Source organism: Amblyomma americanum, chromosome 7, assembly GCF_052857255.1.
Source record: "Amblyomma americanum isolate KBUSLIRL-KWMA chromosome 7, ASM5285725v1, whole genome shotgun sequence".
Lineage (NCBI taxonomy): Eukaryota > Metazoa > Arthropoda > Arachnida > Ixodida > Ixodidae > Amblyomma > Amblyomma americanum.
In genome coordinates this window covers 26,139,864-26,166,507 of record NC_135503.1, presented here as the reverse complement: position 1 = coordinate 26,166,507, position 26,644 = coordinate 26,139,864, and the positions used below count along the sequence as shown (strand labels likewise).

Here is a 26,644-nt window from a genome sequence, read left to right as displayed (position 1 = left end):
TCAACAGTGGCGCTGCTCCACGAAGGAAGCAACCTCTTGACAGAGCAAGCTCGGATAGGGGACGCGGATACAGGGCAAGGAGAAGAAAGCGCGCTAAACGCAGCGAAGGGAGCAAGAGTCACTCTCCAGAATCAACAGATGTCACGCCGTAAGAGCGTACGGAAGCAGTCGCCGCAGAGACAGCAACGGCGTCGAGCGAAAGCGACTCGAGTGCACTCTCGGAGATCCGCTGGGAATGAAAGAAAGAAGGGAACGCGACGAAGACTTCGGAGTACATATACGAAAGGATTCCGTTCTTTTCTCGCAGGAAGAAGAGAAAAGAAAGAAGCGCGTAGAGCAAGTGGAAAGCATGCTGGCAGCTAGGGGAAGGTTCGTCCGTTTGTATACGTGCGTGTGCGTTCGTGCCTGTGAGTGTGCGTGCGTGCATGTGTGAAGGCCCGGGTCTCCGGATAGTGAACGCAGGGAACAAAAAATAGGTGCACTTCTTCTCCCAAGCTGCAAGGGAAGCGAGCTACCCTCCTTTTCTTCCGACATGAAAGCTCCATTATCGAATTGAGCCGCTGCGGTAACTCCCAAGTCGGCGTGTGTCTTATCAAAATAACTTCACCGTTGTGTTTGTGCTGGCCGGAGAGGAAGAGCCACCGGCTAGCTTCCGGGCGCTGGCAGCAGTTCCACCAGCCGCATCTATTTGCTTGGCCGGCACCCATTGCTGGCCCCCCCTCTTAGTACCATTCCATTCCTTTTTTTTTTCTCCCTCCATCTTCTTCCACGTGTCCTTTTCGCTCAGAACGGAGAGCTTTGCTCTTTGTTTATTCGTCGCAGTCTTTACGGCGTCCTGTGCTCTTGGACCGAGGCTATTCCTTTCTCTTCTACTTCCTCAACATCCGGATGAGATGTCCATCGAACCGAGAGAAGCAGTCGCCATTGTAGAGAAAGGCATGGTGAGAGAAGGGGATAGGTGGAGGGCGAGGAGTGGTGGAAAAAAGGCGAGGAACCAGAAAGGATCATGTTTAATTTATACCGGCCGGGGCAAAGAACAGCAACGGCTCAGCGGCGTCAGTGCGTCGTCGTGTTGGTTTTAGCTCACGGCTGTTTGAACAGGGGGCGTACAGCGGACCGGGCCACCCTGCTAACCTTCCCTCTCGCAGTACACCCTCCCCTGCCCGTAACCCCCCCCCCCCCCCCCCCCCCCATAGGATTTTGAGGGCCTGGGAGTTACACCGAAATCGCGCTCGGCTTCGCAATCCGCCGGGAATGTTGTGCAAACTGTCCCTTTCTCGTCGTTTTCTTCTCCTCTTCATTCATCCATTTCCTCCTCTACTTTCTGCCTTTCTAGCAGTACTCATTGTTTCTACACTCTTTTTTTCCCCTTTCTTTCTCCCGAAATTTCCATTTGCACTCAGTTTTTCTCTGTTTGCGTTGACCTTTCATTCACTGACTCGGCGAAAGAAAATTCTTGTACCATGCTGATGCCAGCTTGGCGTTTTCTGCACTTTATCATCTTTAGCGCTTGGTAGGAGGCTAAATCCGTGAAACTCGTCGAGATCTTCAGTCAGCTTCTTGCTCTCCTCTTGATAGCTCTGTGGATACGCTATACTTGCAATCGCAAAGGACGATAGCCATATCCTCGAAACGTTAGGGTCTCTTTTGTAGAACGGAAGAACGGATAGGAAGAGAGGATGGTAAAAAAGACAGTGAAATCTGGGCATGCGTGGAAAAGCTACTGTCACTCTGTGGACCATTCTGGAAGTATGCAGTGTCGTGGGTTAATAATAATAATAATAATAATTGGTTTTTGGTGGAAAGGAAATGGCGCAGTATCTGTCTCATATATCGTTGGACACCTGAACCGCGCCGTAAGGGAAGGGATAAAGGAGGGAGTGAAAGAAGAGAGGAACAAATAGGTCCGTAGTGGAGGGCTCCGGAATAATTTCGACCACCTGGGGATCTTTAACGTGCACTGACATCGCACAGCACACGGGCGCCTTAGCGTTTTTCCTCCATAAAAACGCAGCCGCCGCGGTCGGGTTCGAACCCGGGAACTCCGGATCAGTAGTCGAGCGCCATAACCACTGAGCCACCGCGGCGGGGCTCGTGGGTTAAGCAAGACTGGTGTCCAAGGAGATGCGGGCGGGCTGGCGTCCTTGCTAACCAGATGTTTACAACGACCTCGACAGGGTCGACCCGGTATCTCAGCAAGCAGTTCCCCGGGGGTCCTCGACACTAACCGCAGACAGGGAGTTCGCGGGGTGCGCTCCGAGACTTCCCGCTGCGTATCGAGAGCGCGTGGACGGCTGCCGGTCAGCTTAAACAGCTCCGCTTTTGCCGTATCTGAGCCCCCTTCCCTCGAGCACATTCCTGCGGGGCGGAATCCTGCCGCTTCCGCGGCGAACGCACTCCCATCCACGTGCACAGCGGGTGAGGAACGCCGCAGAAACGTGTCGGACACATCGATGAATCAGGGCACTCTGTCTTTCGTGCAGACCCTCCCCGTGCTGGAACTTTGTCCCTGACAGAGGAATGAGGTCTCTTTGTCGGGCAAGGCTAAGTGTGCGGCATGGTTTATGGGACGGACGATTGTACTGCGGACAAGGGCCATGTCCAAAGAAGGAACTCGAGCAGGGTGACATTCGCTTTATGCTCGACTACACATCGTATTGAGGGTCCAGTGATGACGAGTGGCTATGCCGCTTTGACTGGCCACGTTACAGCCAAAACGAGTTCCAAATATAGTTCCAGTGAGGACGTACTGTCTACGTTTTTAACGACCCAACTCTCGTCTAGAGCTATTGCTAAATATGTCTACCGACGGTAGGAGTCAATTTTCTTAAACGAGTCATCAGTGCCAGAATTTAGCAGAGTGATAGCCAGGGGCACGGTGAGAGATGTCTGACAGCGAAGTACCTCTGGCACCCGAGGAATGCCATTAATGAGGAGCCCCTACCTCTTAACACGACGACTCCGAAAGCTGCCGGCACGTGTCGTGCAGTGTCACCCTCTGGTTGGCGCGGAGGCCACGTTCTAAAAGACATCCCAGGAATGTCTCCCCTTTCCCCCTCTGAGACCGGCTCCGCATGGTGGTCTTCAACCACGGGCTGACTATAATGGAACTCGCTCTCACAAGCACGCCTGGCATGGCTCGCCTCCGGGCCTGTCCGTCCGGTGGTTCCGGATGCCGGGCTGGATTATAGCGGCCTGTCGTCTTTCGTGGGCGGCATGGGTGAAGTGATTTAAAGGGAGATGAAGCGCATTGTGCGGTTCTCCTTTGTATGAAGCTGGGCTGAGCAGAGAGGCGGTGAGAAGTGCGTAAATAACTGCAGGCCTACTGCGGCGCGCTAAGGTATTGAACTGATTTCGCGCAGGGTCTAGACCGCATCCGCATTATTGTCATGAGGAAAAATTGCGGATTTTTTATTGTGGATGCGTTAGTGAAAGCAATAAACGAGGCGTCAACGGCGTGTCAAAAAGTTCCCGTGACGTGCAGCGGAGTCGTTTTATTTTAGTGGTCATTTTCTTGCTCTATAGAGACGGGGTGGCAGTCTTTGAAGCACTCATACAACTCGCAGCAGTTAAGGCATGTGTCCAGAATACTTGCGATTGGCAACATGCACTATGTTTATTTGACTTTCGTACTCCACTAATTACTCGAAAAAGGTACAGTACTCACGGATTGAAATAGGACATTCGGAGCGCGTGGCCGTCGCTTCATGGAGCGCCGCCCGTAGACGCTCATGGAACCAAGGTGGTGCATTGTGGTATGGCGTGAGAGGGAGAACATCTACAAAGCAGAATTGTTCCTTCCAGTAGCCAATCAGCCGGCCTGTGGTTTACCACATGCCTGCGTGGCACTGCAAGGCTAGCGCTCCGAATGTCCTATTTCAATCCGTGAGTACTGTACGTGCTTGCAAACGTAGCATGAGTCGTAGTCGACCCAGCATAATGGTGCAAACTATCTTATGTCTCTCCGTGAACCAAGGCCTGTCGAGGGAAAAGTATGGCGCTCACCTGAAGCTCGTCTAATACAGTGACTTGCTAACGAGTGTTCACTTGCGATTTATAACTTTTTCAGATAACATATGCCCAGACTTCGCCATATGTCTAAATTTAATTCAATTTAATTTCATTAATTTTTGCTACTCATGCAAAAGAAGCTGTAACAGACAGCTTGATAATGCCTAGAAGACCCGGTTCGCACCAGCATTCATGACGTATGCTGCTCGAAGGAAAATGTGCCACTACTGAGCATCCAAATGTGTGGTTATCAGGCGTGGAACCTGAGCCATTGCCGAAGAGTCCTATAATGCTGCAACTACCAATATCTCACCTATGCGTGTAGTTAAGGCTTACAAGCGGAAACTAACCTAGCCTGCTAAAGATGGCTCAAAATTTTTATATTCCCCTCGCTAAAAAAAAATGTGAAGTTTACAAAAACTTGATTTATTACAAGGTTGAGTTGCTTTACCAAAGTTGCCTCACTAAACTTTAGCGCCCAGGCCCTGAACTTTTTCTGTCTAAGCGTGCCATGTTGAATTGACCAGTTAACAGCATCGTGGCCGATTCAGACCTTCATTAATTAAAGTCTGGTTCAGGTTTATTCCTGTGACACATTTTCGGAGTGGTCCCACTAGATACACGACATGCAATGCCCCACGCCGACCTGGAGCGAAGCAGTGCACAGGAAACAAACAAATAACGCCCCCTTCTACGCCACCAAAAAAACAGCAGACATTCAATTCCAGAATATAAACTGAACAAACCAGCAGCAGTTAGCGCTGCGCTGTCGTGCCGTTAATTCTGAACCCTGGAGCGTAGCCTGCCAGTTCACTTGATGGCTCAGACTCCACGCCCTTTGAATTAAACTCGTACCACGCTTCGAGCTAAAGGAAAGGCTTTGCTGCAACTGACAGTTACGGACTGTATAGAGCGGCGTTTCTTTCAGACGCACCTCTTTGTCCCCTTTTCCCTATGTGTCCCTAACTTCCCGCCACTACAGAGCCGGGCTTATAAGGGGCGCCGCAAACCAGACATAATTAACTCCTGACAGCTTTGGCTGCCACCGGCCCAGGCGACAGTCGCCCTGCTGAGAGTCAGCCGTGCGGATCCGCGTCACTTGGGCGTGCTCTCTGCCGCGGTGGGAGCACGGTCTCGAAAAACGATGACAGCGTGTTCGCTTCGCTTGTCTGCAGGAACAATGAAAGTCCCATTTGTCTGGAGACGCTGCCTTTCCCGTTTTTTTTTTCTCGTTCCTTCCCCTTTTTCGCCTTTGTTATACCTGTGACTTTGCAACGGCACGGTGTAGGGCCTGCGCCCGGGAAGGCTGTCTGACTTTCGCACGCAACGCTTCTGTGCCAGGGATTGGCCCTCCAAATCAGAGCTCCAGACCGTATAAATTTGTCGTTCCTGAACTCTTCCTGAACGTGAACTCTTCTCGCGTCTGGACTGTACTGGTTTGCACGTACAGGCTTTCTTGCCGCACGGTTTGGTGTTAGCTGCAGCCGAAGTTGTGCTTTGACATGTACGGTATATAGAGTGCGAACGCTAGTGACGTGAACCGTGAACCTGCATACAAGACAGCTTGCTAGCCTGATGAGTTCGCACAACTAGACTTGACTTCAGGCATAGCGTAAGCAACAGCTTCTCCCGCACAGGTACTAACTAAACAACAGCACGGCGACTGCTGCCAGTGCTAAAAGTCGGGCAGTCGCGTTATCATGACTCAAGCACGATGAAATGGTTTTCACATGGCCGCCTAGCTCCCTATAACGTATAAATGGGGCGCTCCAGACGGGCAAGGGGAACAAAAGAACATACTTTCTGATAGGTTTACAGACTCAACCTTCGGTACTAAGTCTAATCAATTCGTCAAGTCACCTTTATTTAACATCACAGAGATGTCAGGAACGCAGCCAAAAAAATGTATAAAAGGCTTGACGAAGGGTCTGAGCCCCTGTACAAAACACTTGGCGATCTTGAGTAAGAACAGCATTTCACTTGCACATCGACAACCGGCGACGACAACATTTTCACGTAAAGCTGACAGTAACAACGGAGAAGAAAGCTCATTAGCGGATAAAAAAAACACACAAGCAGTGTAAAAAAACTGATTTTGCAGAAATACAAAGCGTTGGGCTGGACTTCATAGAAAAATGCGCTTTGTACGCTATAACTCCTGCGGTGAGATCAAAAAGACTGGTAAATCATCGTTGGTCCTCTGACGACCGCATAATTCATCCGTGTTTGTGGAATGTGGAAATGACCATGGGTGCGCGTACCATCATTATGGGACTTGCGCTCCAATCTGAGTATTGCTTTGAGAAAACATGGCCGGATTATCAGCGGTTGCCCTGTATAGAGTCTTAATAAAATATATTCAAACGGTTGAGGTATTAGGATCACAGCCACTGACTGAAAAGTTGAGTGTGTAGGAGCGTCACGAAAACGTTGACTTATTCTGAGGGCTCGTTTTTGTAGTTTGTACAGTTTGGTCATACTGATAAAGATGGTCGTTCCCCACACCAAAAAAAAACAAAACAGCAACTAATAAGTGAAGCGAATAATGAGTGGTAAGTAATTTCTATCACATACTGCGGAAGAAAGTAACGTATCAGTTCTTCCCTTCTTAATTAGAAGAACACGTTGTCTAGGGTCTCAAATACTTTAGTATTTTTTTCGTAATCGGGAACAAAAGCTAAAAGACAAAGCAGCCAACTTTACTCAGTGACGTGCAGTAAGCACTTCCGACTAAACAACTGCCTTAAATTTTGCCAGCGTAATTGCATCCTCAGTTTCAGAAAATTTTCGTCTTTGTTGTTGAGTGGCTGCGAAAAAAAAGTAAACGCAAAAATAAATTCTAAGAGGCGACAACGCATACCCGCTGAAAGTAACGATGGCGATCGTTTTAAGTACGCGTTTTTTTCCCCTTTATTTGTTGCCCGAAAATCTTTAGTTCCGAGCTGCCAATCCTTTTCTATTGTGCCGCCTTCCACCCGCTCTTTTATTTTCTTGTGGCCGTGAAATTACTCTAAATGACTCCTCGTGCACCCTTCTCGTCGTGAACGGCCTTATGCGCTCTTTATTTTCTCACTGTCTCCGTGCATAATCGAGCGTCGGCGCTCGCGAATTCTTTAACCCGCTTCCCTCTGCTGTCCTCCTTTCACCATGTCAGCTCGAGATTCGCTGCGGTCTTTATCGGTCACCTTTGGTTCCCAGTGGCTGCCATAAATCAGCAGGCATGGACGGCGCAACGTCTTCACTGCTTTCTTGGTGGCGGATTCTTAACGGTTGTCGGTGTGACCGCGACGCTGTTGTCGCCGTTCGTGAGTTCATACGACAACGGGTTTGGCAGGCTGAGATTTTCCCGTGCACTTGTAGGTCGCCATTACTTATGCAGATTATGGACACGCAAACACAAATACGAGGAAATGAGCTCGGGCGGTGCCTGGAATGCGGCGAACAAGTAACTATTGGTCTGTTCGGGCAATCGATTGAGTGGGCTCCAGGAGAAGGGAAACATGCTGACGACACGGAATAGACTCGTTCAGGAGTAAAGACTCAGAGAGGGGGAATGCCCAGGCATGCAGCGGGTTAGACTGTCATGAGCAAAAACAACATTGGCATCCTCACTACGCCCACTGCAGAACAGATGCCTCTCAAATAGCTCTCCAATTAACCCTCCAATCAATCGTCCAATTAGCAACAGGTAGAGGTAAAGACTAAGCGAAGAAGAAATACGTTCTCAGGCCAGGGCAAAGACTCAGGCAGGGGTAAGTGATGAGGAAATTTGCGGGGATATATAGGGGCGGGCAACAACTGACGCAGAATGGAGCTAATCGGAAATCAGTGAAAGAGACCCGAGTCTTGTAGTTCACCCTGCATGGCTGATGATTATGACGATGACACTGAGAACTTTTTTATGATAAAAATGACGGATTTGTGAAATTACCTCAAAACAGTGGTGCTATATGATATGTCGTCTCAATTCCCACATAAGGAACACCTGAGTTCACAACTCTGCGATGCCAGTCGGGTCATCAAACAACTCTTGTGTTACTGCTGAAACGATTTTATTGATGTCAAAGTTATGCCGAAGTGCAAACATGCACCTCAGTCCTAATATCTAGCGCCTCAGCGGTGGGTGGGTGATGCTGAATAAACCCCTCGAGCAGCGGCTATCAGAGAAAGTCCGAAGAACCGTCCAGAATCAATACGCGCCACATGCAGAGGTCTTCCAGTGTAATGTGTCGTCCACCCGTGGAACAACGCGGGCGCTGTCCTTTAGGCACGTCACGGATTACGCCGCTCGCGAATTGCACTCATGCTGGACGACTTTTGTGCGGCAGGTGCTTTGGTTAATTGCCTCCATTTAGCCTTTAATGCTGTCAGTCTGGGAATGGCATGTAAGCGGCTTTTTTTTTCTACTCAGGCGAGCCGAAGCAAAGGAATTATTCAGAGGACTTCGTCTACAGACAAGTGTAAGTATGAAAGGAAGAGAATTTTTATGTCTCTTCCACAGCTTCACTGCAACAAAGTGAAATTTTGCTAAGGAGTGCAATTTCGGCACAGTAAAAGTGTTCTCAACGGTTCTAGCGTGAGACCAGGAACAGCGTAACACGAGGGAAAAACAAAAAAAAAGAAAATTCAAATTGCTCCGCAATGACTGCTTCCCTTTTCAGGGTCCATTTTTCAGTGGACGCCACTCTTCACAGAACTGTTTACTGTTTTCTTGTTGTGTTTTGTTTTTGTGTGTGTGACCAAAAATTTTATTTAGGCTCTTTATTTCACCACTCATTTTTCGAGATAAGCAATGCCTGCCAATGTTTCAATGTTTTACTTTTATCACGTGCGTGCCCTGGTCAAAATGTCCCATAACCCCCTCACCGTTCCACCCTCTATTTCCCCTCATGTTGGCGCTATCTACATATTGGCAAACGCTCAGAAAAAGATGACGCGTGCTTCGCGAATGCAGGGACAGGAGCGCGACGCTCTCATCAATATTCCGAATTCGCAGCAGCTCCACACACGCACGCACGCACGCACACACACACCATGCTGCAGACACCGGGGAAAGACAAAGTGCATGTGGCACAGTCAGAAATATGCCCGGAAAAGAAACGGAAACCACAAAGAAAGTAGAAGGAAGAAAGCTAGATGGAGAAAGAGAGAGAGAGAAAATCTCAAAGAAAAATAAATGGCATTTCATCCTGCATATCCGGCGTATGGCTAGTAGTCGATGGTGCCATACTGAGTAATAAGAAGAAAAAAAATACGCGTTAGAACAAAACTGACCCAAGCAAAGGAGCGAGAGATATGAGCGGAAAGCCTCGAAGGAATATACGGTTCCGGGCTGCAAGGTTGGTGCTTCTGCTTTGACTTGTATCTGCGTTTGTCCGTCACGTGACTATGATTACGTCGGGTTTCTTTCCTCTCCGGCTGGGAGCAGAGACGCCGCTTTCAATCGCCTAATCAATCTTGAGCGGCTTTGCAAGATGACGCCTCGGGGATTCGCGGCGCCTTGCTCGCTGGCTTGCATCATATCTATACGAGGTGGGTTTGACTGCGGCTTCATCCGGCATACGCGAACCGTTCGGCTCCGCGCCCCGACGATTCTTATTGCTCCAGAGAAAAGCGGGGGGGGGGGGGGGGGGGGGGGGGGTGGAGGTCAAGGAAGAGCGCAAACGGTCCGAACAGAGCTGCCTGGCACATCCGTCGTCGGATGTTGGCTTTGCTACCACACCGGTCCTCTTTTCTTGTCCTCTTTTGTTTCACTGTTGATCTTTGCTTTTTTTCCTAACATCTGGTAGACGGGGCCCCGTTTGAGTTCTTCCTCCGACGTTCGATATATCCCCGAGGTGTTGGGAATATGGATAGGGCCGTTTAGGCGCTTTTTGCGCTCGCCTGGGCTTCGTCGTGAAGATCAAACATTCGGGTTTGTCATTGCTTTTCCGGCTATGTGCAGACGCGGAAAGAACGGGAGAGGAAACGAAGGCTTAGGTTGTTTCTACCGATAGAAAAAGAAAATAAAGACGGGAGGAGGGTATGTGTTGAGAGAAACAGGACCACGCAAAACGAATGCTGGTAGTATTCGGAGAGTCGCCAGGCTGCGCGAGATAAAGCGAGAATTTTTTTCCGGGATTAGTTAGGCTGCGGAAGCGTTTAAAATGTTTCACTCTCCATTGCAACTACGTAGTCGAGGACTCTATTGTAGGGGCAATAAATTGTAGCGCTACAAAAAACACAAAAAAGTACAAAAAACACAAAAAAGTTTGGAATGAGGATTCCGACCCTCGCCAAAGAAGACTCATAAGTAGACTCATAAGTAACGTAGATCGCTATGATAGACAGTATGCAAATTGCAGATGCAGTGTATCTTGAGGCTATATTTTCCAAGAAATGAGATTTAATATTTCACTAAATAACACAGTGCTACTTGGGTGTGAATAAGCACGACCAAAGGATCCTAATCGGCCCGCAAAGAAAAATGAAGCATGAGCTAAAAGCTGTGTACGAATGATATTCGCACTAAAGCCTGCATCACATGGCTCAAGAGTGGTTGACGCTCACTAAGAGCTGATATGTAAAAAAAAATTTCAGCTAATCTCTGTTGCCACAGTTTGCTCATAAAGTCATGAATGCCGCTACAATTCAGCGACAACGTTTTCACTGGCACCACAACTCTGCTCGACCGACCTTTCTACGTACCACAGTATCCAAGCTTCCTTAAGCGAAAGCCGCGTCGACTCATTTAAATCTGTGGACACGTGCAGGTTTTCATTATAAGTAGGCGCGCTTCCCTCCTTCCTCAGCGCCATGACCGCGTCCTCCAATGAAGATGGCCTCCAGCACACCGGTCCACGACCCGCCGACAGTTCCGGAAAGCCCAGAGAGTGCGCAGCAGCCATAGGTAAAGTGCTCAGCGACAGGCTCAAATGTCCCCCCCCCCCCCCCCAACACCACCGCTTCCCCCTCGACACTCCTGTTGTCCTCCAGAGCGCTTCACCACCCTGACGTTTACTAGGCGCCGGGCCTTGTTCTAGGAAGCTCATTATCATAATTAATTATGCGAGAAAATTGATTGAGGGAGAAAGGAAGAAAGGGAAGGGGAGAGTGTGAGAGGGAAGCGGGAAGGGTCACTCTGCAGGGACAGCACTAGACAGCGTGTGGACGCGCCCATGAGCGCCGCTTGTTGGACACAGCGTGGAGTACGCGAGGCCTGTCCAGCCCAGACGCAGCGCTGTGCGGCTGGCGCGACCACGGCTATAAATAAATATAGTGCACGAACACGTGCATGGTCAGCGCGGAGAACTCGTTCTCACAGAGTGCAGACGGTCGGGAAACACACGCACCTCCCACTATTTGTCCCGACGAAACTTGAGGGATTTCGAGGAGGGCCGGTTTTTTCTTCGCGCCTGCATGCCTAGTTGTGTTTACATTTCGGGAGGCCTGCCGGATGGCAGGCTAGCGGCCCGCGGCCAACCCGTTCTCTCGGCCCCTTATTCGACCGTGCCTGTATAAACAGGCGGCGGGCCCCGCGGTTCACACTACGCATTTTCGGGACCACGGCTTTCGCGGGCCGGTCGAATCTGGCGAGGGCAAAACGAGCTACGGGGCGAGAGGGCAGAGCGAAAGTTTGCTGCGCGTTCGAGTTTGCGGACGAACTGAACCTCTCCGCCGCGTGCGCCTTGCTTCGTAAGGCGCGATTCTCTCCGTCCACTGGTTGTTTGCGGGTCGAGTCCACTCGAACCGGTGCATGCGCGTGGCGCGCACCTTTCCAGACGAGTGGACAGCCTTGCACGCTCACCTGTCCGCCTCACCTCCCCGTGCCAGCGTTATTCCGCGATCTGGAGAACTCGTGGAGAACTCCGAGTGCGGAGGTGTCGGCACGCTCAGTTGTGTTTGAGTTGGAAGTTCTCTAAATGCGCGCGCGGCCGTGAGCTCGCATGCTGCCGCTGCATTGCCCGACTTTGACCAGGGTGAAGTTTGGAAGCGGTTGGCGCTCTGGAAAGGCCTGGCGGCGCTGTACGGGCTCTCCAGGTTTGCTCGATAAGAAGGCATGGGGAGTTCTAGGAGCCTTGATCCGTGTGAGAGATTTGATTCGCATCAACGACTCAAGGCTTAACGCTTTCACACTGGATGAAAGGAAGTCTGTAGTTTTGTTAACGACTGTTTGCTCGGAAGGAAGGCAAGCTTTTCGGAGGAGGTGTTCTGTTCTTGAAATCAATATTTTAGTTGGCGATAATCAGGTCTCACGCTACTCTTTTTGTAATATAATCTGAATCTTTGCCTTTGAGAGCAAACAAAAGATGCCTCAGGGTTATGCTTCCTGAACCCGAATAACAGAGAAGTCGTAGCATTTAGAATCATTCTCTATTAAACGTGATAAAGCGATTCATAAACTTATGAACCGACCGACCGACCGACCGACCGACCGAGGATATGTTTATATTTCGAAAGATATTTGCAGAGTGTATCGTATCAGCCATTTCCTAAAGAACGAGTTGCTTCGACCTTCACCAACTCCTTAGACGCCGCCTGGCCAACCTTGTCATTCACGTTAAGTCTGCTGTTTTCAACGTGTAGCGTGCGCGAGGACCTTGAGCACTTGATCTGTAGCTGTCGTTATCTCACAGGGTCTCGCAGGTCATTAGAAACTGCTTTAGGTCTCCGCCGGGACTTGACATTGCACATAGAGTATTTACCGCCGTTGCTACAACCAAGGAAAAAGTTTCTTAGCCGTGTAACGCAGCACATGCTTCACTCCTTAATCTGTGTAAGGAAGACGACTGTCCTCTTCATTCCAGAGCTGGTTTGGTTTATGGGGGTTTAACGTCCCAAAGCGACTCAGGCTATGAGAGACGCCGTAGTGAAGGGCTCCGAAAATTTCGACCACCTGGGGTTCTTTAACGTGCACTGACATCGCACAGTACACGGGCCTCTAGAATTTCGCCTCCATCGAAATTCGACCGCCGCTGCCGGGATCGTACCCGCGTCTTTCGGGCCAGCAGCCAAGAGCCGTAACCAATCAGCCACCGCGGCGGCCTTTCCATAGCTATTAATCCTGAAGAGTGGCGTAAGGAGTTCATGACACGGCTGAAAAGCTAAACCCGTTTTTCCTGGCTACTTTTGGCAAAGACGGCCCTTGATTCTTGGCGTGATGCAGCTTCGGCATCGCGAAGCACAAAAGTCTTGTTAAATTGCCTTAAACAGACGGGTCTGACTCGCACTCTTCGAAAATCCTATGCATGTTTGTGATTGCAGGAGCGTTTTTTGTGTGCGTGTGTTTGGTTTTATCTTTGTTTCACCCTTATCTCGAGTGGCCTGCCAGGTTGACTTACAGCAGGCAAATTATAACACCCTAACAATGACAAAGGCGTGCCTTCCTCTCATTAACTTCACATTTGCATTTCTAGTTGTACATCTTATCGCGTTTGCGCATTGTTGGTCCCACAAGGTCACCAACAAACAAGATAACAGCCGATGTTACGACGTTTTGCGGTATGAGGTCTGTGCCGCAGACTTTCCCATGGGCTAAAAAGCGCGCTGCTCTCTCATATCCAGAGCTTCGCATCCGGCGCATCCTCCCCATAGGGTCTGTCATACGGGGGCGGTGGAGTATCGAAGAGTAGGACAGCAAGTGGTAGCTGCGGCGACCATTTTTAACCCACCTCGCGGGAAGGTTGATGGATGACCGGGTCAATTTCACGTCCTTTTTGCCGCGCGACAGAAAACGCGGGCAGGCGCACTTTTATACTTCTTTCGTTAACCGTTCCTTCGTTTTCCGCATCCCCCCCTCCTTCCATTTTAGCGGCGGCTTCTGATCGGAGGGGCTGGGGCGCTTCACCCACCACCGGGGTTCGGCGTAGGCGGCATCAGAAACACACGCGCACGCGTCGGGGAGCGCGTGCTTGCGGCACGTGCCGGCGTCCATCTGAGCAGCCTCTCGTTGTGTATCCGAGAGAGAGTGGTTGGCTGCCCAGCGCTCGTTGTGAAAACGCCGGCGCCGCGCGCCGCAGTGAGACGAGTAGCAGCGCGTGCTGCTACCGTACGCCTCTCTGTCGCCGCCGCGGTCGCGGCGGGAGAGAAACCACTCTGTCGTCGGTGCGGCAAAGCGACACCGGTGGCTGGGACCCAAGTACCAACCCCGTAGGGGAACCCCATAGCATGCAGAGGCAAGGGCGTGATCCTCTTCGATTTGGGAAGAGATAAGAACGTCGTTGCCCTAGCGAATTTATTTTTTTCTTTTGTATTCTTTATTTTTTCGTGGCAGCACTAGCAAGACATTTGATCCTCGGTAGAGTGGGGAACAGCGAAGCTGTGAGAATTGGGGAAAGTAACAACCACCATTGTTTGTGAGAAGGAGAACGACTTGCTATGACGGTGTGCAACGGTGCGGAGTTGCTGAAGTCTTTGATGCACTGATAAAACTCAAGATTGTATACGCAGATGGTCATCAAACGAGGCTCTCCTACCAATGACGCCAATCTACGTTGTCATGACGTTGCGTTCAACAACCTTGCAGATGCTAGCATGCACCGCAGGTATCCCTGGATTCGTACAGTCTTGCTCAAAAGTCGTAAGGCCACATCGTTCACCTCCAGCGAAATTAATGTCCCTAGAGTGCTCCGTGTAGCGGATAATTCGAAACACAAGTCAAGCACGAAGCTTCTCTACACCCAGACAAATCCTTCCAGTAGCATTTCAAGGTGCTTCAGTCTTTAATAGTGCCGTAATGGCTCTATTATGGGGGTGAAGCGAGAAGCCTTTGGCCTTAGGACTTTTTACCAAGACAGGACATATTCTGAATCGTAGCTTCGAAAACATTAAAACACGTACTATATGATGCCGCACCGACCGGACGGGCTGTCGACGACGTCATACTCAGTCCTTCAGTATTTGTATTCCAACAAACAAAAAAGGACACTTAAAATACCCCAATCGAGTGTTTGTTCCTTATTGCAAGCAACAACATTAAGCTACCCACGACCAAACTTCTCTCCCGCTATGGATGCCATCGCGGGTATATTGTTACCTTAATTTTGTCGTCTCAGCTCATGTCACCATAAACGTTGAGCATATTCCTTACCGTTGCAGCATAGCTATCTAGAGTTATTACTTTACAGTCTTTAAGTCTTCTATCCCTTTCTCTTTTTCATCGTAGCATTCTTTATTACGAAAAATTGCAACATTTTCCCATCTGAATGAACAAAGGAGCCGATGAGTGCATGCCAACAGCATTAAAAAATATGGTTTCTGTCGAAACATCCACAACACGACTTTCATGTCTCTTCCTGTCGTCTATGAGGGAAATTTCATGCAGGTAACACGAACGACTCAGTCTCATATAATACTACGAGGTCCCTTATTACACCAGACGCTGCGTCCCTTTAGTCGCAGGTCCCACAATCTTGCGCTAAGGATGGTTCACCTTCTCTGTCATATCTTGTTTTCACACTAGAAGGTAAGCTTCGAATTACAGTGGCTATACAGAACTCTAGTAAACGACAGTAACGTTCAGTGGTAGTACTCTCGATCGTTCTTCCACGTGCAGAACTTTGCCGACGCTAACAATTTACATTAAGTTATGTACGCATTATTTAAGAGAGAAATGCTTCACTGCGGAGGGGTCCTGAGCAGGGACGCCATTCCGCAGACTACTCGCAACCTCTGCGTACAGGGTATACTACACACCTTCGCGAGCAGCATTCGTCTTCTGCGCCGAGATGGGCACACGAGGGAAAGGGGGAGACAGGGGGGAGGATAGAGAGAAGTCGTCCAAAGAGGGGGGCAGTGCTGGAGATCGCGAGAAAGCATCGCCCAGTCGCCGCGTCTGCGCAGAAGGGTGTCCCGGGGTCCAGACGAACGCTCATTGGTCGATTAGGTCGTCCGGCAGACGGGAAGACAGCAGCGTCGCGACAGGCTTCTATGGGTTCCCTTTTACTTGTCACTACTTACTTCTGGGCTAGCTTGCTTTCTTTTCGTTATTTCTACGTGTGCCCAATGCTGTCCCTTCCTCTTACCCCCCCCCCCCCCCCCACCCCCCCTTCGTACTCCCTCTTTCTTCATTTTCTTCCCTCTATCTCCGTTTCGGCGTCGCGACATTTTCCCCAGCTCGTCTCGGCCCGTCTATATCGCGCCGACTGGAACATGTCGCTCCTCTTATTTTGTACGGCCTTCTCCCTGCGAACGCTCTCCTTTCAAGTGATTTTTTTTCTTTATATTTCTCCCTCGCCGTCCCTCCGACTCTTCGAGCGCTATATCGAGGCAAGTTTTGCGGGAGGAGAGAAAACTCGAAAAGGAAAATAATCAATCTCGAAAAGAGGGAACGAAGAACAGAAATCGCAAGGGAATACAGTGTCGGGTGCCTTTTTTGAAAGCTCCGTTGCCGCCGTCCCCGAGATAAATTTTTTTTTTCCTTTTAGACGCGCGACCGATCAGCATAAAATCGATAAGACGTCCTCGTCGCCGCCAGTCTTCTCAGAACGCCTGCCTAGTGGTGGGCTCGAACTTTTTGTCCTTTTTTCTTTCTTGTTACCAGACGACACAAGATTTCTCTTTAGAGCTTCTGGTCTTGTTCGGTAACATTTTGGTGAATTTGTGCCTGTCGTTTTGTTGAGTTTGGTGCTATTACAGCGTCTCCACGCCTTCGATGCTGCGCTCGAATTTGTTTGGAAGAAACATTTTAGTTGAGTTTGTTATTTTTTGTTTTCTACTTGACGACAGCGCCGCCGCCGTTTCATCGGGACCTGGTGCAGCAAATCAGCCGGGTGGAAAGAACACGCCAGAGATGAAGACACGCCATTTTTCGCAGTTGCAGCGTCGTCGTTGGTAAGAAGCTCCGGAGATTTCTTTACAAAATCTTCTTGGTGAACGCTTGAAACAGAAATAACGAAGTAAAAGAGCAGACGAAGGAGTGGGTCGGAGCAAACAGAGAAATGAACGAACTCTGCACTCCTTGCGGGGAAGAAGGAATTATCGGTAGGCCTAGAATTCCGAGATAGCTTCACTGAAACTGAGTAAGTATAAACCTCACTGAAAGCGATGACAGTGCATTACTTCAGCGCTGCATCTGAGGGGGCGCTCACGACATCAACGAAACCATAATTATCCCCCCCCCCCTCCCCCAACCCATGTACGAGAAAACAAGCACTAAGATCCGTTCTCTTTCTCAGTGAATTCCAAAGCCAAAGTCTAAATCACAGTGCACAGTTGTCGAATCAAGCTACGGGCTTCTCAAAATCACATCAGTTCTTTGAGGCGCTTATCCTTCTTCCCTGCTTTTCGATATTTATTCATGGATAAAACTGGCACACCACCCAGACAGTCCGCATTTAAAACAATGACAGCCTGCAACGTTCATATGAAGAACACTTGCTAGGATCAGACAGGCCATGCTTAGACGCGCAACTCCCTAAAGGTACACACATGTCCTGAACTCGCAACTTTGCGACCTGCTCCTATGTTAACATTACGCATTCTGTATTCTAGATGTCTGTGAATAAAAAAAAAACCCAAAACCTCTCACCCGGAAACTTGTTTTTGCAGTTACTAGCCACTAATGGCATCTCTTGCCATTTGTCGGCACCCGTTGCTTGAAGCGACGGGAAAGGCGGTCCGTGATGTGGAGCTCTACAAACAGTATCAAATTTAGTACAGCGTACAACACCGCTTTTCATAGGGCTGGTTTTATCCTAGATACCGAAATCTCAGTAGGCCGCTTATATAGCAGTCATGCAAGGCGTGTTTCGGGTCCGATTTCAGCGTTTTTTTTTTTTGCTCAACTACAAGTTCAGCTTCGGGCAAAAGAAAAGTAATTACACCCTAACTGACGTTCTTCTGAGGTGCTATTTCAATCCACAATGCAAGCATGTACGGTATCCGTCGAAATAAACGCCAACAAATGAGCTGAGCGAAATTGATTGCTGCATGGTCGCGACGAGCTTCAGTTCCCGAGTCCATATCCCCCAGCCTGCATGTCAACGTCGATTCTTAGGAAACTGATGATAGTTATTAGCCACTGTTAGGATAGTTACGATTGAGAGCGTAGCATGACAGAGGGTTACGCAGGCAAGGATCCGCTCATTCTCAAGCACGCTCATCTGCCAGCCCAAGTGAATGGCTATCTTATCAGAGAGCAGCTGCTCGCAGGAGTTCTCGACTACAGTGTAAATCGACGCCGTAAACGGTGGAACTTCCAAGTGGGAAAATGCCCTGTATAACTGTCGCTTGCAATACTGTGAGATCTCTTTAAAAGCCACGCGTATAGTTTATGCTCAGATAATAAGACCAGATTTGACGGGCGTGCAATATTCTGACGCACAAGCGTCTCACATTTGCGCGTTTGGGAACAGGGGGCGCACACGTATACATCCCAGGGTGCTCTCGGCTCCGTAAATCATCGCGCGGGCTTCAGGAAGAACCCCTGGGAACCTGAGCACTTGCTGCAGCCGGCAGTCGTTTTAGAAGCTCGCCCGCTCTGATACTTTTCCTGTTATTTTCGGTTTTCCTTCTCACCCCGAAACTCGGCATTTAGTTCGCACGTACGCACGCTTCCGGAAGCAGTCGTCCCGGCATCTGTTGAGCGTGGCGCGCACGCGAGCTGCTCACTAGCGCCGCCTGTCGTCACGTCGGTCTGCGGCGTCGCTGGGCGCTGCCGACGCCGGGGAAGGGGGGGGGGGGGGGAGCATCCGGCTTCATATTTCAAGTCGTAAACGGCGCTGACGCGGCGCCGGATAGAGGCTGCAGGGGCTTTTAACACCGCTCGAGGTGTTGTTGCCACCACGGGCGCCACCCAACACCCCCGACCTGCGCCCACCCCGCAACCCCAAGCCTGTTCTTTTCCTTTTTTGTTCCGCGGCAGAGGTGCGCGTTCCCGCCTGGATATAGCGATGATCCGTAATTATCGCCGACCCATTTCGTCGCCTTCTCCATTTGCGCCCTTGATTGAGAGTGTTCGCCCCCATCTGTAAATGCATTCACTTCTCCCTCCCGTCCCTTTCGTACTTTTTTCCTTTTCACGCTTAAAGACATTAGTAAGTGGTACCAAGCCTGGAAGCTGGAAAAGATCGGTTCGCACTTCACCCGTAGTTAGTAATGCGTGAGAATCATTAGTAGCGGCTGACGCGGTAACAGGAGACGCATTAGTCGAAGAGTGGTAGTAGAGAATCAACTGTAGAGTAGAAAACTGGCATCATGAAAAGCAGTGGCCTTCTTGTGGTCGGTCGCGGAAAGCGGTGCATCTGAGTGGACGCACGAAGGCGGAGTTGGGACCGCCACTTCTTTCGAAAATCAAACCATTCCCCCCCCCCCCCCCCCCACGCCCCCCCTCCCTCTATACTCTTCTGTGAGCACATGACATGATCATGAGCGGTAAGTGTGAAAAAATGGCCGCGTCAAGCATCCCCGGCGTGTTGTCTATGCCGAATTGAGAAACAAATATGAGTAACTCAAGGCGCAAACGTGGCACCTTAGAAAGCTGCAGCCTCCGTAGAAAGTTTTTGAATAAATATCTAACAGAAAAGGCTCAGAGATATATCTATGCCAAACAACAGCATTCGCCACCATGAACAAAAATATCAAAAACACGCGCATTTGTCTTCCCCCAGATGAAACGAAGGCGACAATGACGGAACAGTATTACTTGAACAGGTACAGAGGAAAACAAAGAAAGTTCGGCAGCTAAAAAAGTCTCGCTGAAAAGAAAAAGAAACAAGAACACGGCGCTGCACAAAACCAAACGTGGCACGCTACACAGCACGGTAGACAGAAAGGAACGGAAACACAATCGCCATTATGTTCATATCTAATATGTTTGCGACTAAGAAAAATAAAGTCAATACTAGACGGCGCGTTGTTTCCGAGCTGGACTCGATAACTTGCGAACACAATCCAGGGAGCGGTGTTTCGTACTGTGCAGGGAAGGACGAGCAGGCAGAAATAAATTGACGCAAAGCACGAGGAAAACAAAAAGAAGAAATCGAGAAGAGAGAAAGCGCGCGAGAGAGAGGGAGAAAGTGGACCTCAGCGTGTGTACAGTTCCGACTTTTACGGGGAGCTTCTCTCTTGATGTGCGGAAATCAAACGAGCGGACATTCGTGCAGAACAATATTAGACGGCGGGGACGGTCAAATAATGACCCGTCCGGACACAAAGCGTACGTACGCGGAAGACTATATACGCGACTCGTCTATACCTACATACATATATATCGCTAGCGAAACCGTTAACGCTCCCAGAGAGAGCACGCACACCAACAAAGTTCGCTTGCCGAGCTAGGCGAATGTGCACGATCTGCATTGATTTTTTTCGGGAGCATTACTTATTCATGCTGCGATTGCCGACTAGCAGCCCCGGGCGCACCGCCGCGGCCAGAGTTGAGAGGGAGAAGGGAAAGGCGTATAGCCTAACTGCACATCTCTCGTGTACGCACAGACACGGAGCAAGGTGCAAACCGTGCCGAGCGAATCATCAGAAATCGTCCCAAACGGCCCCGCAACTGCCTTTTCCTTATTTGCTGTCGCATACGTGTCATTTGGACGGTCGAATCAGCCGCGCCACACACCGACGTATTTGGACTCTCCTGCGGCTGCTTAGCGAGGCGGTCTTTGCTTGGCTAAGGAAGATTGATTTCAATCGTGTGCCATATAAGTCGCGCATAAATGGGCCCCGTAATACGGTGTGCGGGGAACAAACGGAGGTCGGTGTGCGCCGGCCGTCACGCTTACGCAGTCATTAGATTCGAGTTAAGCGAGAGAATTGTAAACAGGCCGCAGATGAACCCGATTACAGCGCAGCCGAATCAATGAGCCGCCCGTGCCCCAGCGTCGAATAGAGCCTCTCGTGGAAATGAAACGTTTGACTAATTTAGCAGAGGGAAAACGTGTGGATTTAATTCGGTCGTGTGTCATGCGTGCGTGCTGAGTTTCCTTTTCTTTCTGGTTTAGTTTCGATTTTGATGTGCTACTGGAGTGCGCACTGGTACCCACTAGGCGTGGTAAATGTTCAGCCCGAGCTCCGAACCATTTAAGGCGGTCCATGGCGTTAAAACATCGTGAGGAGCAAAACCGCAAAACAGGGCGGGACTGAGACAGGCAACACCGCCCTGTGTTGTCGCCTGCCTCAGTCCCGTCCTGTTTCCCCGTTTTGCTCCTCACGATGTCCTAGCAACTTGCCTACAACCATGTCCCTCTAAGGTAGCGTTAAAGTTCGCGTTCTGCAGAAAATCCGCCGTAGTCATCGGCGGCGGCGTTGTGAGCGAAACAGCAGATGGCCTACCAACTACCCAGGTCAGCTTATTTTGTGACGCCATCACAACGTGCCCGCCGTGGCAGGTGGCAGTTAAATAAACGATCGATCGTGAGAGTTTGCTCGGAAAGAGCCACTCGGGCCTCAAGAGCCACACCGGCGGCTGTGTTTGAAATGGCCACCTGCCGACCCAGTGGCGCATCGCTTATCCGCTCCACCACTGCGCTAAGAGTGGTATGAGGAGGCACATGGATGTGTGAATATGAAGTCGAGAATGACCAATTCCGCATGTACGGACACTGACCCATTAACGTCATACCGGCGTTGTACCCTTAAGGTACCGTTCAAGTGTCACCTCCAGATTCCTTTTTTTTTGTGCAGCATGATATGCGGCTCGAAGGCATTACGTGAAGCTCACGAATTTCATGTCGAGAAAGTGAACTTTTTTGTTATCTCATTCGCTTGAATTACGGTATCTGTTGACTATTGGCTAGCTGGCCTGCTCGCCGCGACCCCCCCCCCCCCACACACACACGCACGCACACACGCACGCACACACGCAAACACACACACACACACACACACACACACACACACACACACACACACACACACACACACACACACACACACACACACACACACACACACACACACACACACACACACACACACACACACACACACACACACACACACACACACACACACACACACACACACACACACACACACACACACACACACACACACACACACACACACACACACACACACACACACACACACACACACACACACACACACACACACACACACACACACACACTTTTTCTCTCTTTCTCCGAATCCTTTCAGAAAGAAATGCAGGGTTGCGCCTCGACCCACACCCCTCCAATTTCCGCAGTCCAGCGGTACTCTTTAGAGAGCACGAGCGCTCTCACCGCAACCCTTCAATCTCGGCACCTGATTGGCGGGAACTCACACATGCAGAAAACGGGAGCGAGAGCGCACGCAATCCACCCCCTTTCAACGCTGAAAAAAAACCACAACAAGAAGGAACAACAGCACTAAACAGCCTCTCTAGCATAGCCTGTTCCACCCCCAGTGGAGTATTTGGTATCATCTAAACTTCCTGGTTACTTATTTTTTATTTATTCCTGTGTAGGCAGCCTTTCGGCGCCTTTGCGCGCATCAGAGCATTGCGGACTTCCATACTACGAAAAAAAATGAAAGAAATAGGATCTACGCCGTCTACTTCGGTATGACGTTCAGTGGCGCGGATTCGCGAGACGCAGCTGTTCACGAAGTTCAACGAATTTACAGCACGCAGTGTGCTTTGCATGCTTTACGGCGACCGGTTACTCAAAACATGGTGAAAAAAAATTGAAAGCACTGCTCATGTTACGGTCTCCTTCGCCCTGCCTCTGATACCAGCGCAGCTTTGATGTTCATTAAGGCGGAACTATGGGCTAGTTTCCTGAGGCTGTGTCTTCTCTCTGTACTGTATACCTTCGTTAGCTTTGAGACCGCCACAACAGAACGCACCATGACTGCGAGCTATTTTTGCCGCAAGTTTCTGTACTGTTCGCTCTGTAACCAGGCACCGTTTTCATGTGCTGCTTATCCTGTCCGCCATCCCTAGTGTGACATTCCTCGTTTTTTTATGCGATAAGATTAGAAGCCTCATTGGGAAGAAAATGTGTCATCGGGAGCTAAATTCCCAGATTGGCCGGAGGGAGTGACGCCACCAGAAAAGAGCATTCACACTGGCCGATTGGCGGGAGGGAAGTGACGCCACCAGCCGAGAACACTCCTGCTGACGGGAGGAAAGTGGCGTCACCAGACCGGAGCATTCTCACTGGCTGATTGGCTGGAGGCAAGTGACGACACCAGCCGAGACCACTCCCGCTGACGGGAGGAAAACGACTGCACCAGGCCGGATAATTTTCGCTGGCTGATTGGCTGGATGGAGGTGAGGCCACCAGCCGAGACCAATCATGCTGAAGGGAGGAAAGCGACTTCACCCGACCGGAGCATTCTAACTACTGGCTGATTGGCTGGAGGCAAGTGACGCCACCAGCTGACACCACTCCCGCTGACGGGAGGAAAGTGACTTCACCAGACCGGAGCGTTCTCACTGGCTGATTGGCTGGATGGAAGTGACGCCACCAGCCGAGACCACTGCCGCTGAAGGGAGGAAAGTGACTTCACCATGCCGGATTCTCACTGGCTGATTGGCTGGATGGGAGTGACGCCACCAGCCGAGACCACTACCGCTGAAGGGAGGAAAGCGACTTCACCAGACCGGATAATTTTCGCTGGCTGATTGGCTGGATGGAGGTGACGCCACCAGCCGAGACCAATCATGCTGAAGGGAGGAAAGCGACTTCACCCGACCGGAGCATTCTAACTACTGGCTGATTGGCTGGAGGCAAGTGACGCCACCAGCCGAGACCACTCCCGCTGACGGGAGGAAAGTGACTTCACCAGACCGGAGCGTTCTCACTGGCTGATTGGCTGGATGGAAGTGACGCCACCAGCCGAGACCACTGCCGCTGAAGGGAGGAAAGTGACTTCACCATGCCGGATTCTCACTGGCTGATTGGCTGGATGGGAGTGACGACACCAGCCGAGACCACTCCCGCTGACGGGAGGAAAACGACTGCACCAGGCCGGATAATTTTCGCTGGCTGATTGGCTGGATGGAGGTGACGCCACCAGCCGAGACCAATCATGCTGAAGGGAGGAAAGCGACTTCACCCGACCGGAGCATTCTAACTACTGGCTGATTGGCTGGAGGCAAGTGACGCCACCAGCTGAGACCACTCCCGCTGACGGGAGGAAAGTGACTTCACCAGACCGGAGCGTTCTCACTGGCTGATTGGCTGGATGGAAGTGACGCCACCAGCCGAGACCACTGCCGCTGAAGGGAGGAAAGTGACTTCACCATGCCGGATTCTCACTGGCTGATTGGCTGGATGGGAGTGACGCCACCAGCCGAGACCACTACCGCTGAAGGGAGGAAAGCGACTTCACCAGACCGGAGCATTCTCACTGGTTGATTGGCTGGAGGGAAGTGGCGCCATGAGCCGAGAACATTCCCGCTGAAGGGAGGAAAGCGACTTCACCCGACCGGAGCATTCTAACTACTGGCTGATTGGCTGGAGGCAAGTGACGCCACCAGCCGAGACCACTCCCGCTGACGGGAGGAAAGTGACTTCACCAGACCGGAGCGTTCTCACTGGCTGATTGGCTGGATGGAAGTGACGCCACCAGCCGAGACCACTGCCGCTGAAGGGAGGAAAGTGACTTCACCATGCCGGATTCTCACTGGCTGATTGGCTGGATGGGAGTGACGCCACCAGCCGAGACCACTACCGCTGAAGGGAGGAAAGTGACTTCACCAGACCGGAGCATTCTCACTGGTTGATTGGCTGGAGGGAAGTGGCGCCACGAGTCGAGAACATTCCCGCTGACGGGAGGAAAGTGACGTCACCAGATCGGAGCATTCTCGCTGGCTGATTGGCTGGAGGGAAGTGATGCCACCAGACGAGACCATTCCCACTGACCGGACTAAAATGACGCCGCTAGGCCGAGCATTCTGACTAGCTGATTGGCTGGAGGGAAGGGATGCCACCAGCCGAGTCCACTGCCGTTGACTGCAGGAAAGTGACGTCACATGACGGCGAAGTAACGACACTTCCGGCAAAGGCATCAAGAGCTGGTAATGTTATCGCATCGCCAACACATAATGGAATTAGGCACCCCTGCGAATTTTTTGTTTATTGTGTCGATATCCCTTAACTCGCGTTGCGGTATCTTACTAAGTTGAGCCTCCACGGAGAAGTAAACTTTTCGCGTTCTACTTTGCGATCCGTAACGGATAAATCCTATCAACCAATCTGCACATACATGAGCGTTTCCCAACCATTCTGCAGGCAGGAGTACGCTCCATAAACTTTGTTATTTACTTTTGCCAGGCAGTTCGTTGATCGGTTTTTTCTTCCAGGGAATTTTGTCCGGAGTTCAATAAATGTAACCAAGGCCTCACCGTGTTACAGACGCCTCCAAGTGTCAAGAGTCATCCTTCGTTCAAACCATGTAGACGAGCTGCAAAGAGAAGATGGAAAGCATCTCGAAAAACATCCAAAGCAACGTAAGGACCACATCTGCAAGCAAGGCCCAAAGCTCAGTGAGTGTTGCCTCACGCTCTTTTGAAAACATGCATGTGCAACGCTTTAAATATTCTCAGTAGCAGTAGTGTGCTTTATCTTGATTAAAAAAGTTCTTTTTGCTTTGATGAACTGTAATTCTGCTCACAGCCGTCAACTTCGTCCACACATTTAGTCGGTAGCCTTCTTTATACTAAGCGATATTGTTCTCTACCGTCACTTGTTTTGAATGTTGTTCACCCTGCTTCCAACGAAATCACTCTGCCAAACGTGCATTGTGCTTCCTTCATTAAAGCCTGCAGATAGCAAGGAGATAGAAGTAACAGCAACATTATTAGTGAGGTGTTCTTCAGCCGCACATAAACTGTAATGTGCGCCCAGGGATACCGAGCAATATGCGTTAATACACATTTCGCAAAATCAACGGTACAATGACACGCCATTATTAAACAGCATGCTGACGCGTTCATTGGAACTCTCACTCACTCACTCACTCACTCACTCACTCACTCACTCACTCGCTCACTCACTCACTCACTCACTCACTCACTCACTCACTCATTCACTCACTCACTCTTACGGCTTGATGCCAGCCGATAAAAGTGCGCAAAAACGCGAGACAGGCAGCGGCGCGAAGATGCGAGGCCCCGAAATTGTCAAAGCCGCCGGCGCGAAACGAGCCCGTTACCCACAGAGTAATCCTCTCTCCATCGGTAATAAAGGCGGCAGCCATAGCAAACAATGCCCACGGCCGCATCCAGAGAAAAAAGCAATAACACAACGAATGCCCGAGCACGAGCAGGCAGATGCGCGCGCGCTCTCTATCTCGCGCGAGCACTGTTCTTGTCTTCGTGCCGGCTGCAGCAACTGCGCCGCACCTTCCTTCTTTTCACCCTTTTTATTCTTTTTATTCTTTTTTGCTGTTGTTGTCGCTCGGGCGTGCGCGACTTCTCCGCGCAGGCGCTTTGTTCTCTCCTAGGGCGCCGTAAAACTTGCTTATCGCCGCGAGACACTTTCAAATTTTTCAAGCTCGGGTTGCGCAGACTCCAGATGCCGCAAGGAACGCCGGTGGCGGCGGGCGCGCACAGAGGGAAAGGCTGGCGCTGATTTGTTTTTACGAGCAGGCCGTATTTACACCCGTGCCATGCGGGCACGCTCTAATCCCTTTCGCGGGGTTTTTTTTTTGTCCCCCAAATGAGCTTTAAAAGTCGCCCTTTCACGGCTATCTCGCA

General features: G+C 50.5%; 1 long non-coding RNA gene across 1 annotated transcript in view; it reads right to left on the bottom strand.

The window, feature by feature from the left end:
- Nucleotides 1-25,355, bottom strand: part of LOC144098718 (uncharacterized) — a 175,735-nt gene extending 150,380 nt beyond the window's left edge. The window contains exon 1 of the long non-coding RNA XR_013307230.1: nt 25,292-25,355. This is a non-coding gene — a long non-coding RNA (uncharacterized LOC144098718). The remainder of the gene's footprint in view (nt 1-25,291) is intronic.
- Nucleotides 25,356-26,644: the final 1,289 nt, after the last annotated feature.